Source organism: Triturus cristatus, chromosome 11 (genome assembly GCF_964204655.1).
Source record: "Triturus cristatus chromosome 11, aTriCri1.1, whole genome shotgun sequence".
Taxonomy (NCBI): domain Eukaryota; kingdom Metazoa; phylum Chordata; class Amphibia; order Caudata; family Salamandridae; genus Triturus; species Triturus cristatus.
In genome coordinates this window covers 643,253,751-643,272,549 of record NC_140594.1, presented here as the reverse complement: position 1 = coordinate 643,272,549, position 18,799 = coordinate 643,253,751, and the positions used below count along the sequence as shown (strand labels likewise).

Here is an 18,799-nt window from a genome sequence, read left to right as displayed (position 1 = left end):
GAGCTGGACGGCATGCGCACTGCGTAGGCGAGACCTTATTTATTTATTTAATGCGTTTTTATATAGCGCGGACTTTACCCGAAGGTGTCAGAGCGCTTCACAATAGGAGCAGTAATGATACATAAGGAGAAAAATTACAAGTGAGCATGTTACAAAATCAAAGGATTTAGTCCTACTTTTATGTCTGAACTGCCCCGGATTTTGCTTCACAAAAGCTGGTCACCCTATTTATATTTAGTAACTAAATTAACATCTTGAGGCTGTTCCATGCAATAGTCAGACACCACGGCAGGATAAACAAAAGTTACAGTTAAGCACTTTATTGAGAGCCTTTCTGAATGTCCCTGTTAGCGGACCAATGGATGCTGCATATTCGAGTAGCGGCTCAGCTCGGAGCGCTGCTGCTTCTGTCTGCTGACGCCAAGGTTCACCTCTCTTCTTCAGTGGGCGGGGCCATTGTGCAGTAGTCGGAGCTGTCCAATAGGAAAGACCTCCGAAGAGCAGGGACACACCATCCCGAGAGTATACCAAATATTGCACAACAGGAATACGAATGGCTGCAGTGGGGGAGAAAGGGAAGTGTGTTGAGCCTTTTCCAGAGGAGTCCTCACTAATCTAGCAGAAGGTAAAGTTAATGGCAACTCAACGCACTGCTGAAATAATGTCAGATAATGATAAATGCACTGCAAAAAGAACAATGCTAAAGTACACAGCAACCATTCTGTGGCCGACCGAAGGAAAAGGACTGCGGAAAACTCGTGTGGTGATACTTGGGTCCTAATCGTTTGTCCCCCTTACCTTCCGATCTCCGTCGTACGTTTGTCTCCCAGCTACCTTTTGTTGGGTCTATCCAGAAGTCGAAATGGGCGGGATCTGAGCGGCACGAGGTGCCCATACTTTGTAAATTTGCAAAAACGGTTCCCCTTACTCCGGGCTTTAAATGGGATGAAAAACGTGGGAGGGTCTTTCAAAGGGTTGTGGTCTATGTGAGGGCGTGGCTTAAAAATATTTGCTTAGCAGTGTGCTGTGTTTTGCTGTTTCCGTCGTTGCATCCAGATTTTTTTTTAAAAGTTTTATAAAGCGCTAGCTTGACCCGCGGGTATCAGAGCGCTTTACATACACACTGGAGAGAAAAAGAGTTGCATTACATAGTAGGACCTAAGGAAGCAAAAAGATATAAGTAAAACATAATAATTAGACAAACATTGAAGGGGAGGGAGAAAAACACATTCAAGTAACCACCTATCCTTGATGGTCAAATGAGAGGGGAGTCCGCTAGGATATAGAAGTCTAGGTTAGTTGACGTTGGTCGGTATAGATGAGTTAGTTGCATAAGATAAATAAGCAGTAACTATGACTTACTTATAATATTGAAAATGCTTCCACTTAAAGCCCTGGTGACCCCACGACCGTTATGCTGCTCCTGAGTTTCAAAAAGAGAAGGGAAATCCAGAGAGAAAATGACTCTTTTAATGATTTCCCTTGTCCTACAACGCTCACCTGGCATGACGTCCTGCCGTAACCTCCACTAGTGAGCAGTGTACATCGATGTGCCTGCTGACACTGCAGTCCGGACAGTGCAGCCAGGGCACAAAATAGAGCCCGATAGCGACCCGTTTCGAGGACCCCTTAAAACAAGCATTTACAATGCAATGGTCTCGGCATTGTTAAAGTTAGAGCTATTGGCATTGCTCATGACATTATTTTTGTTTATGTTTTTGTTTTTAAAACATTTAAAGAAACGGCATTGTTATTTACAATGTCAACTGTAAACAGTTTATTCCAAAATACATCTCCTCGCTACCGAAATGAAAAGTGTGTAAAATTAAACTTGGGGGAAGATTTTTTCAAAGAAACATATAATTGTTTTTCTTCATAAAACAGACCAGGACTCCAGTCTATACTCCACACTTCTTCGTGATACACACTGCTCAATGCTTACAGACACGAAAGTGGTGAGAACCTTGTGCTCATTAAGCACATACATTTGTGTACGTGTGTGACTGTACAGCGCCTACAGTAACGACAACAACAGCAAAGGCGCATGTTCTTTTCACTTGCAAACCAGACCCCCCCCTCCCCCCCGCGCCGACACGTCGATTCACCGTGTCACTGCTTCCAAGGGGGGCACACCCGGGGTCACGTTCGCCCGACCCAATAAAACACAACGAGGAGCACCTTACACATTCCAGGCGGCCTTCCCTGGGCTGCTGTGACGTGTAAACCCAGCAGGAGGCATTGCATATTATTGTGGCTTGAAGTTTAGTTACAGCCTCGTACACGGGAGACCCAGGACTATCATTTTCGAAACACCCCTCTCGCACTGGAGACATAACAAACAGTCTTTATTCCACGCGAACTCGCTGCACTGAGACTTCCGGAAAATCTACAAACAAAACAAACATTGGCAAAGACAATGGTCTTGGTCTGCTGCTGGGGTGATGGTGGTTATTATTATTACATTTGGGGGGGAATTGCAAGCATATGCTGAAAAAATAAAAATTGAAAACAAAAATAAAACATAACAAAGTCACTTCACCGTACAATACAAATTCAAAGTTACAAAGAAATAATCTATGTTTATAAGGTTAATAGGGGGCTGTTCCGTTAGGGCCAGAGCTGCAGACTTGGAAGCTGGGGAACAACTCAGTTCGAGTCTCGGCGTCACCTCAAGATCCTGTGATTCTGAGTAAATCACTTAAATCTCCCAGTGTCTAAAAAATGTATGTAATGTAACTGGTGCTCATGTAAAGTACTCCAAGAACTTCGAGTCGAGTTCGCGCAACATAAAACTGCGACAAACAAAAAACACACACCTGTGGCTCATTGCTTAAAGGTGTGCTTTTAACAGGCACATATAACGATACCCTTTTAAGTTTGAAAAAATAACTCATGGACATATTATTTTTATTGCACAAACAACACGAGTGGCTTTAAATTATCTGGAGACATAGTTTAAAAAACAAAAACAATCATACCTACAAAAATGAGAATAAAGAATTGAACGAAAAAACGCTTTCAACATGTAGTATTTGAAAATGGAGAACCCCGGCTTGTTCATTGTCAAATCTGGGATAAATGAAACTGAAATCATGTTTGACTTTTCACAACACACACAGGCTAATTATCCTTTAAAAAGAATGTACTCTTATTGTATACATATTCCGTATAGGTAAAGGAGTATTTGAAATATACTGGGAGTTTCAGAGAAGTAATTCTCGTAAACAGCTTTTGAAGAGTTCACCGTTGAGACACCGTTGAACAAGGCAGAGCAAAAGGCAAGCACACCACTGCCTTTCTCCGAGGCAGAGCAGAAATGCCTCGGAGAAACGCAGTGGCGTTTTCGGATTCGGGGGCGTGTTTTGCTTTTATCTCCTCTTGCCATTGGCTGGAGGAGATAATTAGACTTCTTGAAAAAAACACGCCCCCGATCCGAAAAGGACGGGGCCTAATCGGAATGACGGACCTCTTCTCCAATGGCTGGCCAGCATTCAAGAGTCCAGCCAATGGAGAACAGGGGAGAAGAGGGGCGGGTTCAAGCCCCTCTTCTCCAAGTCATTAAATCTCGGATCGAGACTGCGCAAGCGCAGCCTTCGAGCCGAGACCTAAAAAACTGCCGGTGCTCCGCACCTGTGAGACCCGGCCCACTTAAAGCCCTGCCCTTACTTTATATTACAAGGCAGCTGTCCAGGGGTGGTTAATTCCGACATTTGAGTTGCCTCCGCTGAAGTGGGAGGGGAAAGAATATCTTGTGCTGTCGTCATTCTAGGGAGGGACAGACAGCTGACAAGCCTTCTTGCTATGGTGTCTGCTGCCTTAAAGACGTACATTTACGCATTTGGTTAATCTGTAAATGTAAAGGCTGTTTGAAAGCAGGTGTTGGCTTTAATTGATGGAGTTAATTAAAGAGTGTTGTTTTGTGGTATTGTAAGGCCGCCTGATGTGATGTGGAGTGTGACCTTTTAATGGACAGTTATACAAAATGTTTGCACTAGGTGCAGTCTGCATATTATTCAGATCTATATTCGGGAAGCTTTTTAAAAAAAAATCTTGAACCTAAATCTTTTTGTGCACTTTGTGGTAGCCTGTCTTATGCTGTGTGTAATTCAGTACATAGTCACAGTGCTTTCTGTTACAGATTGGGATCTTGTTACAGGAAAAATATACAAGTCAGTATTCCCCACTGCACCAACCAGAATCCAATTATGTGGCTCTCTGGTAGGGCAGGCCTTTGGTATGGGCAAGTTGGGCCCAGGCCCGAAGTGCTAAATATTCGGAATGGGACTGCAAGGAGCTTCCTGACATAACGTCATGCAAACAGCAGCTCGTCCATCCCACTTGGGCTCTGTCGGGTCCCGTTATAGACTTTGTAATCAGCCCTTAATGTACCTCAGTATAATTGTTAGCACCCCATCAACCCCTTGCCCTCCCCCCATCTTTCTCTCACCTGCCATCACACTGCAACCACCCCCACAACAACCACCACATTTTATTTATGCCCAGGGCTCTGTCCTGGTCAATCCGATTTAGGGCCGGCCCTGCTCTCCATTTACAGACATGTATATATGCAGTGATCGCATTAACCAATAGAGGTTTCACAATATAAAAAAGTGCATTTCTCACTGATTAGTGTAACTCACTTTATCTTTCATTTAAGGTGAGTTATTTAAATGCAGCCACTTAAAGGTGAAAGACAAACAAAAAAATTACAGAATATTTTGTTCTTTTTAGCTGCGCCTTTGATCCGGCCCCCACGCTAACTGACCCTGCCCCATTGGTCTCAAAATGACACTTCCCATACTTTTTGTTTAATGCACTTCAAATGCTAGATCTATCTTGCAGCCCATCTGGCTGAGTACAAACGCTGGGATCTAGAGTGAAAAATAAAGACAAAAACCAAAGCAATAAAGGAATTGGAGGTGAGGATTGAGGTGTTATTGAAAGGCACCTGTAAGGATTTGAATGGGAGAAGCAGTACATAGAAAATACAGCAAGACCACACATACGCTCCCATTGAGTGCTGTTATAAAACAGCAGTTTCCTCAAGGTAAGCAGTGGAAAGATACAAGTCATCCAATTAAAAGGACGGCAAAGAAGCTATGCTTCTGGGAAGGAGCAATTTCTAAACGTGGAAGCAAAGCCATCAAATGAGTAGCAAGCACATGACATTGACAAGAAAGCCAAACAATCGTAAGCAGTGGCTCACCAAGAGAACACAATTTGTCTTTGACTACAGACTGCTAATTTGGTTTTGTAGTTTTCAAATGTTGTTCATGGGTGCACAAGGCAGAGAGGGTCGCAACTGTGAGGGGTTGAGGTAATTTGTGTGTGGGGTCCATCCTGCAAATTGGGCCAAGAACAACCCTTTCAGTACTTGACTCTCAGGGTAGCGTGGGCGCACATGTGGAGGCTTCTAGGGAGGTAGGGTGGGATGCTCATGCTCAGAAGTTGGCAATCAGTTCACAGATACAATAGCTCCAGTGTTTAGCCCAGTGTTAGTCTTTTTAGGTCTCGCCTGACCCAGCGCATGCGCTGGTCTGGCGAGACTTATTGAGAGGGCTCCAAAAAGTGCTACCAGGCCAGCCTAGAGCCACAGGGCATGTGCGTGGGCGCGCGCGCCGTACTTTACCGCCATTACTTACGGTTTCGCGGCCGCACGGCCTCTTTGATGTTTGATCGCGATCGCGATCACTTTCATTTTCGCGGCCGCAGGGCCGCTTTGCATAGCCAATAGGTCTCGCTTTTGGGACCTTATAAGTATTTAGTTATGCAACTGTTGCATGGCTAAACACTTATAAGGTCCCAAAGGCGAGACCTATTGGCTATGCCAATGCTTGTTTATAAAAGGAGGCACTTTTTTATCTTAGTAGTACTAAATACTACCCAATTCGATCTAGTCAGTGATCATACTCCTCCATTTTGGTGCTACAGCTACTGATTTCTCCTTGTGCTATCTCCCACCCCAGTTACCGTTGATAAACTTGACCCTCATGAATTATGGAAGAAACTTGAATCAGTCTCAAAACAGACGCTGGTGTCCTACAACTAAAATTCGCAACCAGTTCATTTTTATCGTGTTCATACTACTGGTGATTTAGTGGGTAAGAAGTTAGTCTCTTACACTTGACTAGCATGGATCTCATAAATTAGCCCCCTCCCTCACCACAGGAGAAGGATGCCCACAGTGGTTGGAGGCAGTGCTTGGATTCCTCCTAGGAGTGCAGGTACAGCAAGCATCTCTTCTCACATGGGTGTACAGGTTCAGTCCACTGTCGATCAGCACCCCCAGTGCTTCTACTGCATGTGACAACTCTGAAAAGGCCAATGCAGTCACCACAGAAGTTGCAGCCCGGACCAGGCTGACACAATCTCCATGACAGTTGCAGCCTGAATGGGGACATGTTAGCTTTCTGCAGTTCCCGCCAGGAACCTTCTGAGGATACTGTCAGACCCCATGCAGCCCGGGTTGCTTCTGGCTTTGTTCTTAGGCAGTAATCTTTCTCTAGGTGTCATTCTGCCTAGGGAAATGCTAGGCTTTTCTTCTTGGACAGTCTCTCCACCTGCAGAAGGAGTGATGTTTCTTACAATTGGTAGTACTGAGGCTGTCTCCAAACTGGAGCGCTCCAACCATGGTTATAATGAAGTGTGAAGTTACTTCACCTGGCCGTCATCAACTTCCCTGAAGCAGTAGTTCGAGACAGACAAAAGGCCAGACCTGTCCTACAAATATTTTCACCTTGCACAACCGAAACTGCTGTCCCACAGCACACACCAGTACCATTAACCAAATGGCAGTACTCAAGAAAAAACAAAAGGCATCATGGAATTTTTAAATGTAGCCCTGCCTCTATCTTCCTCACTTAAGTGTCTTGATATCCACTCTCCAGCTACTGGAAGAATGCAAGCAGTACACTTCTACTTTCTAGGGGGTGGGTAGTATTTATTTTCCTTTATCATGTGCCGTGCCAGAACAGAGGTTTTCAAAATGCAGCCCACTGACTTCACTACTTAGACTCACTCACACAGGGTTTGATGTGCTACACACATTCTACATATGAACTTGACATACACACAGAATGTCAGTGCAAAGGTCTGGGCAATCATATAACATTGGAACTTTACACAAGAGGAACATGTAGGCTGTACTCTTAGTAACATAGATACAAATCTCTGGTCACACTGGCAATGTAAGAAACGTGCAATGGTGTCACAACTGCTTAATGTGCGGCACCCAGCACAGGTGTAGTAGTTCTCAGTCTATTATGAGGGTACGGTTCGTGCACCGCTCCAGGATATACGAGAGGTCCAGAACATTGCATAGTCGGGGACAGGCTTGGGCTTCTGTGGTTAGATTAACTTGACACCAGGACCAAAATAGGTCAGAACATCAGATACATACGCAGTGGAGTACACGAGGCAGAGGAACACACCCATATACCTGGCAGGGGACATTTTTGTCTTTTGTACTAGGCAGGTGCAAGTTTCTAACCATTTTGTAACATCTCTTATTAGTAATGTACGCTTCTCTGACAAATGCGATGCTTTTCTCATGAAAGATTTTTCAATTGATTTTAATTACAAATGTAATTGAAATGTAAATAACGGCTTGGTCACCTCAGAACGTAAAGTTTGATAATGCACAATAATTACCACTGTAATTCATTTGTTTGTTGTGTAGTTTTCTGAGAATAAGCATAACCGTTCTTAACTCTTAACCAAATTCTGCAGTAAATGTAATGGAAAGCTGGAATTAGCAAAACAGAAACTCAATTGTTGTTTGATTTTAAAGAATTCCTGTTATAGTCCATATATTTGACTGAATAGAAACTGATGCATCAACTGCCCCATTAAAGACTGGTGACAATATCATATTGCTGCAAGCAGTGGGAAAGAAATGTTGTAATAGAGGGTGTTAGAAATGGGGGTCTCTAGTTGGCAGAGGTAGGTGTCTATGTCCAAGTAGGGTCCTTGCTTCTAGTCAGGGTAAGGTGGATACACTCCTAAAATAACCCCTGTTTACTCCCTTGGTAGCTTGGCACGAGCAGACCAACTTATCTCGGAAGCAGTGTGTAAAGCATTTGTGAACACACACAGTAACACAGTGAAAACACTACAAATGGACACCACACCAGTTTAGAAAAATTTGTAATCTTTATCTAAACTTAAAACAAGCCCAAACGACAAAAGTCCACAATACAGTAATCAAAATATCCTTAAAAATAAGTTATTCACTTAAGTGCAGTCTCTAGTAACAAATAATTCCACTTGGAGTTATTACGACGCCATGACAGAAGAAATCCCGAAGTACGGCGCTGACCAGGAGGTGCGTGGCGTCAGCCCCAAAGTCAAACAGACCCACAAAGAACAGTACCTTGGAAAAGCGATGAAAAACAAAGACTGCGTCGGGGAAGTGCGGCTTCGTTGGTGCTGCGTCGATTCCTTACGACCCCAGCGGAGGTGTAGACTCTGTTTCTTACTGCAGCGCAGGGGAGGTGAGACGACGGTTCCTTACTGCGTCGGGTAGGTGATGTCACGATGGTGCCGAAACCACTGTTCTTTACGATGTCGCTATGTCGATATATTTGGGGGGTCACCCACGTCTTGTATCGGCTTTGAGATGATGAAGTCAGCTTCGGAGTCAATGCAGCACGGCGGCCGGTGTTGGGTCTACTTCGCAAGTCTGAGCAGCGCTCACGGCTTAGGTGCAGATTACGGCGTTGCGCGTTGGTGTTGCAATTTCCTTCTGTAGCAGCTAAAACATCAGTTCTAGATGCAGGCAAACAGAAGGGGTGAAGTCTTTGTGTTCCTGCGACTTCAGAACAGGAGGCAAGCTCTGTTTCAAGCCCTTGGAGATATTTTCTTCAAGCTGGTGACAAAGCAAAAAGGCAAAGTCCTTCCTATCCTTTCCTTGGCAGCAAGCAGCCACTGCAGGCCAACCCCAGGCAGTAAACAGGCACAGGGGCAGTATTCCTCCTCAGCTTATCCGGCTCTTCTTGGCAAAGGTTTCCTCTTGATTTCCCAGAAGTGACCTAAAGTTCTGGTGTCTAGGCCCCAATATTTATACCACAAAATCCTTTGTTCTCTGAAGGCAGAGAGTGTCTGTACCCAGCCAAAACCAGTTCTGTCTTCAGTGGTGCAGCTTCCTGGCAGGAGGTGGAGACAGCATTGTTGAAGGCAGACCAGACCAATTCAGGTGAAAAGGAAATCTCCTCCCCCCTACTCCATATGCAACCCAGGTCTATTCAGCCCAGCCCTGATTCATCAGACTTCTGAAGCCACAGCCCCCTGTCATCCAAAAGCCAGCCATGCAATACACAAACCTAGCAGAGGCGCACTGGATGGTTAGGCAAGAATATACCCACTTTCTAAAAGTGGTATTTTCAAACACAGAATGTAAAAATCACCCTAACTAAAAGATGCCTCTTAACATTCTGAGTTCAGGCATACTAAACTTTATTTTCTCATCTTGTTTCTGGGGTCAGTTATGTTTATAAGATGTTATAAACTAACTCTCCATTCTGGCCTATGGGAACAGATGTCCTTGCAATAGTGAAAAACAAAATTGGCAGTATTTCACTATCAGGACATGCCACACTCATCAGGGCATGTCCTACCTTTCACATACAATGCACCTTACCCATAGGGGTGACTAACATGTAGAAAAGGGAAGGTTTTGGGACTGGCAGGTGGGTGCACCTGCCAAGTCGACATGGCAGTCCCAGACTGCACACAGGCTCTGCAATGGGAGGCCTGAGCCACATTTTACAAGCTGCTTTTGTGGGTGGCACAATCAGTGCTGCAAGTCCACCAGCAGCACTTGATTTACTGGCCCTGGACACACATGGTGCACTGTACTAGGGTCTGACAAGTAAATCAAATAGCCAATCATGGAATCACTAATCCATAACAACAATTTACAAAAGGGAGCACTTGCACTTTGGCACTGAACAGCAGTGGCAAAGTGCCCAAAGCATCTAGACCAGCAAACACACAGGAGGCAACAGAATGGAAAGGAGACCCACGCCAATAGTGCCAGGTCTAACAGAGGGGTAATCAATAAATAGATGTGTAAAAAGGCCTGTCGCCACAGACACAGAAGTAAGCAAACATGATTTTCCATATCCAACTTTATTTCCTTTTGAAATACTCTGTAAGTATGAGCATCTACATCATAATCAAACACAGGACACCATTCTGCCACAGGAGACCACTCTGCCATGGTGAGAAATAAAATACGAAGACATACTTTACGGGCATATCATTAATGTTCTGACTACAGTAGATGGGCCATCCTGGGATTAGACCTTAGGCTTGGTGCTTCTATTTACTGGCTGCCAGACTGCTGCCATAGTGTCACGCTGATGCTGGCAGATTACATTGCCAAGATATCCACTCTACGCGAACTTTACTGTCCTAGGGGATCTCAACCTGCATGTCGACAACCCCCAATGCACCCATAGTGCAAATTTCATAACAACTCTTGCGGGTTTCAATCTTGTCCAGCTGGTCTCATTCCCCACCCATAAGGATGGCCACCCACTGGACCTCATCTGCACGAACATGCAGGAGCTGAGGGTCGATAAACCGCTGCATATTATCTGGTTGGGCCACTGTCTGGCCCCTTTCCAGCTTTACCTGAAGACCAGACCAACGGCCACTACTCAATCCATTGAAGTCAAAAGGAACTGGGGTAGGATCATCGCTAAGATCCTAGGTCCGGTGCTGGATGGCTCAAGGCCTCACCTCATGGACAATCCCGACCACAACGCCATGCATTTTAACGCATGGCTGACGGCTGCGCTTGACAAACTTGCCCCTCTGAAATTTGTTAGCCTTTCCAGATCTGCCCCATGGTTCTCAGAGGAAGTCAGACGTGAAAAGAGCAAGTGTAAAAGGCTGTAACGCGAATGACGAAAGTACTACTCGTGAGACGCCAAAAACATCTATAAAAACTTCTTGAAAGATTACCATAAATTACTCAACTTCAAGAGAAGGGAATTCCTAGCTGACCTTATTGCCAGCGCTAAAAGCTTCTCCAGGGAAGTTTTTAGGATAGTGAAATCCTTCACTAATCCAGCAGCATTAGAGCACAGCCTCCGACCATCCCAGTAGCCTTTCGAATTACTTCGAAGAAAAGATAATGCAGCTCTATTCCTCTTGCCCCCCCGGCTTCTGAACCCAGAGCAACAGTAGACACCCCACCCCCAATAACCAGCCTGTATTTACATAATTTCTCCCGATTCCCACTGAGGTGCCTCTGGCTGAACTGCGGAAATGCAAATCTGGGTCGACTGGGGATCCCTGCCCGACTTGGCAGTTAAAGCTGCTGGCCGAGTGGCTTAACCCAGTCCTTAATCATATCTGCAATATATCACTTACGTCTGGAATCTACCCTGCTGTGTGGAAACATGCTTACCTATTACCTATCCTGAAGAAGGCCAACGCCTACCCAGAAATTCCAAGCAACTTCATGCCTTTTTCCTTACTGTCTGCACCAGCCAAGGTGCTAGAGAAGCTGGCCCATTTACAACTAGCCAACTATGTAGAAGCCAATGAGTTGTTACATGACTCGCAATCTGGCTTGCTCACAGGGTACAGCAAGGAAACTGCACTGCTTGAAGTAGCAGACTCTATACGTCTGTCGGTGGACGGCGGCTCATAGGCCTTGCTGGTGCTACTGGACCTTTCAGCGGCGTTAAATACTGTGTTGCACGTGATCTTGCTGGAAAGACTTAAGCGGATAGGTGTTCAGGGGACGGCACTTGAGTGGATTGCCTCCTATCTCAATGGCTGTGGCCAGCAAGTTCCTCTCCGCCCGTTCAGCTCCTCAGTAAAACCGCTCAGATGCGGAGTGCCTCAGGGCTCAGCCTTATGCCCGCTGCTGTTTAACATCTACATGACTCCACTTGCAGCTCTCATTGCTAGGAGAGGAGTCAAGGTGATCTCCTACGCGGATGACACCCAGCTGGTGTTTTCCTTCAAAGATCTCTCTGCTGCAGCTATTGATTCTTTTAAAGACTGTCTACAATACATAGCATGCTGGATGAACGGAAACAGCTTAAAACTGTATGCCGATAAGACTGAGGTCTTATTTGTTAATCAAGCCCCCCCCACCCTCTTTCAGGCCTTTGGTGGCCCAGAGAACTCTGCTCCCCACCAGTACCTAAGGACTCGGTCAAAGACCTTGGAGTAAGGTGGGACAAGGACTTAGCCCTGTCGGCACAAGTCCAGCAAGTTTCGGCAGCCTGCTTCGGAAAGATGAGAACCATCAGAAAATTACTGGGCTTCCTGCCGGAAGAAAGCCGAAGGACCACTGTTCATGCCCTGGTGACCTCTCATTTCGACTATGCAAACGGCCTATATCTGAGATTACATAGATTCTTGATCAAAAGGCTGCATATTGTGCAGAATGCAGCAGTGAAGTTAATCCCCAAGTTCCCGCTGCGCCAGCACATCTCCCTGCACCTCAAACAACTTCACTGGCTCCCAGTAGCCAAAAGGATTGAATATAAGGCCCTAACTATTGCGTTCCGTGCCTACCAAGGCAGGGGCCCCGGCTACCTGTGCGGACCCTACGATCCAGCCTCCTATGCTATCTTACTGTCCCCTGCTTCTCCAAAGCCAGGCAGGGGGGTAGGTCTTTCTCGGTGGGGATTGCCAAACTGTGGAATGACTTGCTTCTTCACTTACGCATGTTGAACTCGGAATAGGATTTCAAAAAGGCACTGAAAACCTTGCTCTTTAACCAAAGGGAATAGCTGCTTGGGTTCTACTTCTCTGCTGTCTGCCGCGCTAGCGCCGGGACTCCTTGCCCGAGGTAGCCATGTGCTTTATAAATGCTCTTTAGTATTATTATTATATTATTAATTAGACTAATTGTTAAAGTTTAGGTCAGTTGGCTCAAAGCTCAGTTGGGTTGGCCTTGTATGTTTCTATCTGTATGTTAAGATTATTATTGTTTGAAAAGTAACAACACTTTCCACAGTCTAACTTCAATGTTGTGAGAGCTTCTACAATCTCTTGTTCTAGTTGCTTCCCTCCTAAAACACAACCCCCCATTACCTTCCATTACTCAGCCAGTTCACCTGATCACTTGTAATGCTTAGTCCTAAATCCCTTGAATCTAGCCTGTCAAGCACATGCATGTGATATCATTCACATTGTGAACAGTACAAGAAAACATATTATATCACTTATTTGATGGTTAATATATATGTTTTTTTAGTAGAGCAAGAATGCATCTGTTCTAATCTGCCGTAGTTCAAACATTAATTAGAAGCAGTGTTGATGGGCTAGGCGTGCAGTAGAGTACTTGTTTAAAAATACTTTTTATAAGGGGCGTGGCTTCCTGCCGACCAAGATGGCCACACACTGAGCAGACTTCTGTAGCCGTCTGTGATTAATCCCCATCTATCTGTCTGGTCCAAGTCCACCATCTTCCTCTTGTCTGGACCGATGCCACAGCTCCCTGCGGACTGCACGGCCCGGGTGGAGACTGGGGGCTTCTGATATTCCTAGATGTATGTTACCAGAGGCCCGCACACCTTCTTTCGAAGGACATTGTTCCCCCTGCTGGAGAGACTACACAGTGATCTGACACATTGGTGCATCCTGCCGTTGTCCCTAATGGGCAGGGGTGCGCTCTGCAAAGTGATGGCACTCCCACGTTTTATATACATGCTTCAAAATACACCTTCTCTGATCCTAGTGGATTTCTCCTTCAAAATAGGCCGTGAGCTTTGTTTGCTGCTATTGAATGGTGATGTCTCACGCATTGCACTGGGCAAATTGTAGAGGAGTGTACTATGGTGGGCTGGTGGTACCAAATATTAGGGCGTACTACTTACTGGCATCACAATTGTTAGTGGTCAACTAGTGGGTCTTCTCAGATCGGCAGGAGCCAGCCTATCGGTGTAGAAGAGTAGGATCTGCTTCTTATAGTTACCCCCACTTTTTGCTGATGCTTCACTGTTTTTCAACTTAGTCTGGCTGGGATCCTGATATCCAGGACCCCAGCCTAGCTGCTTTCTCTCTAAATTGATTGCATGTACTTTAGGTACACCACAGATTGGATTCTGGGACACCCTTATAAGTCCTTAGTATATGGTATACTATATACCCAGGGCATAGGTACCCCAGAGGCCTCTCAGGGGCTGCAGCATGTTTTATGCCACCCCTGGGAGACCATTCAAAATGACACAACAGGTCTGCTACAGCAGCCTGTGCAAGTGGGTGTATGCACCCCTTACTTAGATATAGGTTACCTATATATATCCATATCACTGCACATGTAAACCTATCAGTCACCCCTATGACAGGCCTTATCAATACTGAAGGCAGGGTGCTGGTTTTTATGTGAGAGAGTGCCCATGCATGAGCAGAGCTCCTCTGCACCCTTCGGAACCTCTATTCCGGGGTTGTTTGTGATGCAGCCAGACCATATACTCTTAAGTGCATTATATTCTCGTGGTAAATGCTAACTTTGGAATGGCTGCAGGGAAACATGTTGTGTTTGGTGTCAAACACCTTGGGATCATACCGCCACACCAGTAACTGGTGTGGTAGGTATGATTCCACCCTACTAGAGGGAGAAATATGACAGCACCGTTATACCCGGTACCAGCTTTGCAAAACCCTGGCATCACAAAATGGATGCTACCAGCCACAGACACGCGTCTGCCCTCCTGCTTCTGGACGAAACTCCGGCAGGGGAAGCTGGACAATAGGTTTCCTGTCACAGGGAGGTGTGACCACCTTCAAGACAGATTTTAGTGTATTGGGGCTGGGTGGGTGCACTCCGAGAGTGCTTTGATGTCTGCACTGGTGTCACATTTGGTGTCCCTGTGCATAGTCCAGCTCAAACCGGTTGCAAGCCTACCAGCACCATCTCTGGCGCAAAACTGGACAAAGGACATGGGTGTAGCCACCCCTATGTCCTGACCCTCCCATAGGTGGGTCCCCAGAGTTTGTCCCAACCCATCCTTGGGTATAAAGTAGGAAACCCTGTCTACAGGACTTTAAATTTACCTGGACGAAACTCTGCTACAGAATCCCAGAACTTTAACTATCTACACGACGTTGGAGGACAGAAAAATCTCCCTTGGAGTAAAGGAATTACTCCCCTGCAAGGCAGGTACCAAAGATGTATCTGTCCAGTTTGCAACCACGCAGCTCCTGAAGGACTCAGAAGAGTTTGCAACACAGAAGGTGAGTTTCCAAGCTTCCCCAAGGCCGATCCGTGCTCTTGGCAACCCTGAAATCCAAAGCCCTCGTGGGGACTCTGCAATGCGAACCGCTGGACACCGTGCACATTTGTAGCAGCATATGCTTTTTGGCGATCCCTGAGGCTGTGCTTTGGGCTACTTGTAGTCCAGACCCCGAGCAGTGATTCCACTGAAGATTGCTGGCCTACACTCCACGAGTGTCCCGTGGCCTGGTATTTAGTGATTCCTCTCGAAGTCCCTTTGCGATCCCTTGTCTGTCGACTTGTGGGTTCCTGAGAAGGGTACTTTAACTTTCAGTGGGTTTTCCTGGTTGCTCCAGACGTGCCCTGACTCTCCATCGCTTGGGGAGTCCACAGGACCTTGCTGGTCCTCACCGAACCCTTTTTACTCCCACCGCGTGGGTTGCCGTTGCCAAGGCTTGTTGGTCTCCAGTCCGGACACCGACCCCCCAGCACGTGACATCCTTCGTGGGACAGCTCGCATGCAGACTGTGGTTGTCGTCGATGTCTCCTGGTCCCCGTAAAAGTGGAGTCAAGCTTCACCTCTTCGCACCTGAAACATCTGACATAGGTGGGCATTGGTCTACCGTGCCCCTGGTCACCCTGAAGTGACCCAGACTCTGTCCCCTCTGCTTTCAGGTTCTCCACATGTCCGATCCAGGCTTGGATCACACTGGACACTTCTCTTCACGGCAGCAGCACTTTGCAGCATCTTGCCATAGAAAACGACGAAGATTCCCGACACCATATGACACCTATGCACCCGGCTTCCCTGGGTTAGGTAACATGAGCACTCCGGTGCCCACATGGGTGCTGGCCTTAGAACCTTCTAAGTTTGAAAGGGTTTGCTCAAAGTCCTCTCCTAAGTGTCCTTAATCTTTAAAATTCCAACTGCGACTTTCCCATAGGATTGTACGGAGCCTGCGGCTGTGTTCTTACACTGCACGCGTCCCCCGTGGGTCCCCTGTGCCACTACCTTGGGGTCCCAGCAATTCTACGTGCTCTAGGCACTGTGTCTAGTCAAGTCGTGGGTCTTATACCACTTTCTTAATATATGGTTTGGTCTCCCCCTGGGGCCCATTGTATATTGTGCTATTTGCTGTCGTTCTAGTGCTTTAATATTGTGTACTTTGTCTTCAAATCTCATAAAGAGGTTAGTAGAGAGTGTTTAGTAATACATACATATATTTTTTATATATACCTTGTGTGGTTCTCCTTTCATTTGGTCATTCAAGAGGTTATAATCTTGTAAACCAAGCTGCTTTACATTCCTTCGAGACTTAGCCTGAAGGCTGCTCTCCATAGCTACTACTAGGATAGCTTTCAATAAAGATTGTCTATAACCTAATCATCAATAAGGGTCGTTTGGACTGGTGCAAGTTGGCCACTATATCTAGTGGACAGCATATACCAGGCCAACTTCTCAGTATTGTGCAGCAGTTGGGATTCAAGCTTGCTATTGCTTTAACTGATAATCTCATTTAGTGACTAACCGAATCCACTATAGGTACATACAATCAAGTCTAGAATAAAGTAAGTTCTACTGAACTTAGAGTTGGGTGTCAAGGGCCTAGCACACCCTTTTTCCAACTCAGGAGAGTTTAGTAGTTCCCACTAGGTTAGGTAGGTGCAGCACCTCACAACACTAGTATGTCTTCAAGAACAGAAGCCAGTGGCTCCTTGCTGAATAAGTATGACCATCTCTCATTCCAGTAATTGAGAAATATGTGTGCATCAAGAAAATTGAAGACAGGGAAAAACCCTAGAACTCAACGTCTCATAGAGGCTTTGCTTTTAGATGACCTCAGAAAGACCCCAGGGTCTGATGAGGCAGGCAAGTTGGGTGGGGCAGCAGAAGAGGACAGGCCAGGAAGTAGAATCGGATGCTGACCAGGAGGATCAAGATGATTCTAACCTGGACAATCCAATCTTTCCTGAGGGTGGGGGAGAAGACCCAAGGGGTCCTCTCTCTATCCCACCTGGAAGGGTTACCAGTTTACCTAGAAGATCCAGAGCTCCTTCCCAGGAATCTAATCATTCTGGTACATCTGGAGGAACCTCTGTTTCTCATAGGACTTCTGTTTCTCAAAAAAAGGGAGTCCTCTTATGAGATGAAGTGCCAACTGCTTGACTTTGAGAGAGCTAAGCTCAGAATCAAGAAAGAGCAATTAGCCTTAGACAGGGAATCCCTGGAGCTTCAGAAAGCTTCTAGACAGTTGGGGCTAGAGAGAACATACTCATGACCATAGGAACCTGAACAAGATTGTCCCTCCCTACCAAAGTGGGGATGACATCCACAAATGGATAACTGCCCTGGAGAGGGCACTCTGGGCATAGAACTGCCCATGAAATCAACAATGCAGAGTGCCTGTCGCCCAACTTGTAAAGTAACAGTAGCTAAATATGGGGGAAGATGCTCCGTCCTCCAGCCCGACCACACATTTCTTGGATCAAAATTTTTACCCGGATGGGGCAGGCACCAGTGTCAATAGTGACAGGAGACGTGTACCAATCCAACCAGCCCAAGTCCGCTTGGGCGCCTTGGTTACCCCCAACCACTTGGTGGATCAGGTCTGGCTAAAGGGCGAAGCGAAATCTGTGGCCCTTCGGGCTGGGAATATGTAGCAGTCTGAGTTCCGTAAAAATCAGCGAGCATTATGTTCCTTTGCGTCTCTCCAGCCAGTCTGCCACTGCTTCCGGATGGTCAAAAAAACAGGTTTTTCCATCTGTCTCCACCCGGAGGCGAGCCGGGAAGAGTATCCCATACTTTAGGACTTTGTCTCTGAGTTTCTTCTTGACGACAAGAAAGGAGCGCGTTTGTTTTTTAACCGCCTAGGTGAAATCGGGGAAGAAGGATACAACGACATTTTCATATTTGATCGGTGGGGTCACCCTGGCTTGCTGTAATATCACGTCACGGAAGTTAAGCAGTCTGGCCAGTATAGGGTGCGGAAGGGTGCCAGGTTTCGGACCCTCCCCCCGGGACCTTGTGGGCTCTTTCAACCACAAAGAATTGTGACAGGCCCTTGGGTTGTAGGTGGTTGAGTATGAGATCTTCTACGAAGAGATCCGCTGCTTGCCCCTCCGCTTTCTCCGGCACCCCAATAATACGAACGTTGTTTCATCTTGTGCGCCCCTCATAGTCATCCAGTTTGTCCTCAGCGAATTTCCTGAAGGTTTTCAGTTCGTGGATTTTGTTCTGGAAGGTATCATTGACTAGACTAGCTGTGGTCACCTCGAGTTGTTTGACCTTTTCGCTCATTTTGGTGAGGTCTGCTCTAACGAGTGTCATCTCCACCGCGATCGCGTCTGTCCTCTGCTCCATTGGCATTCTAACCTCAGCGATCGCTTACATGACATCTTTAAGGGTGAGCTCCGGGAGGTCTCCCTCTGCCCACCAGTAGTCCTGTCCCGGGTGTGCTGGTCAGGGATAGCGGTCCAGCTTATTCTGCTGCGTGATCTTTGGGCCCCTCCCACCCGACATCGTGTTCCATCCTGGGGTATGCTCCTCTTCTTCCCTCACTTCTTTGTTCACGCTGGCGTGGTCCTTGGTCTCTTCCGCTATGATGCATGTGG

The 18,799-nt window shown here is 46.4% G+C and overlaps 1 protein-coding gene across 2 annotated transcripts in view; it reads left to right on the top strand.

Moving 5' to 3' along the window:
* The first annotated feature begins 447 nt into the window (after positions 1 to 447).
* The window catches only part of MTERF4 (mitochondrial transcription termination factor 4), a 178,389-nt gene continuing 160,037 nt past the window's right edge, over positions 448 to 18,799 (top strand). The window contains exon 1 of one of the 2 annotated variants that reach the window (XM_085634138.1): positions 448 to 625. The gene's annotated coding sequence lies outside the window, so the exon portion shown is untranslated. The remainder of the gene's footprint in view (positions 626 to 18,799) is intronic. The other variant, XM_085634139.1, reaches the window with a different exon arrangement.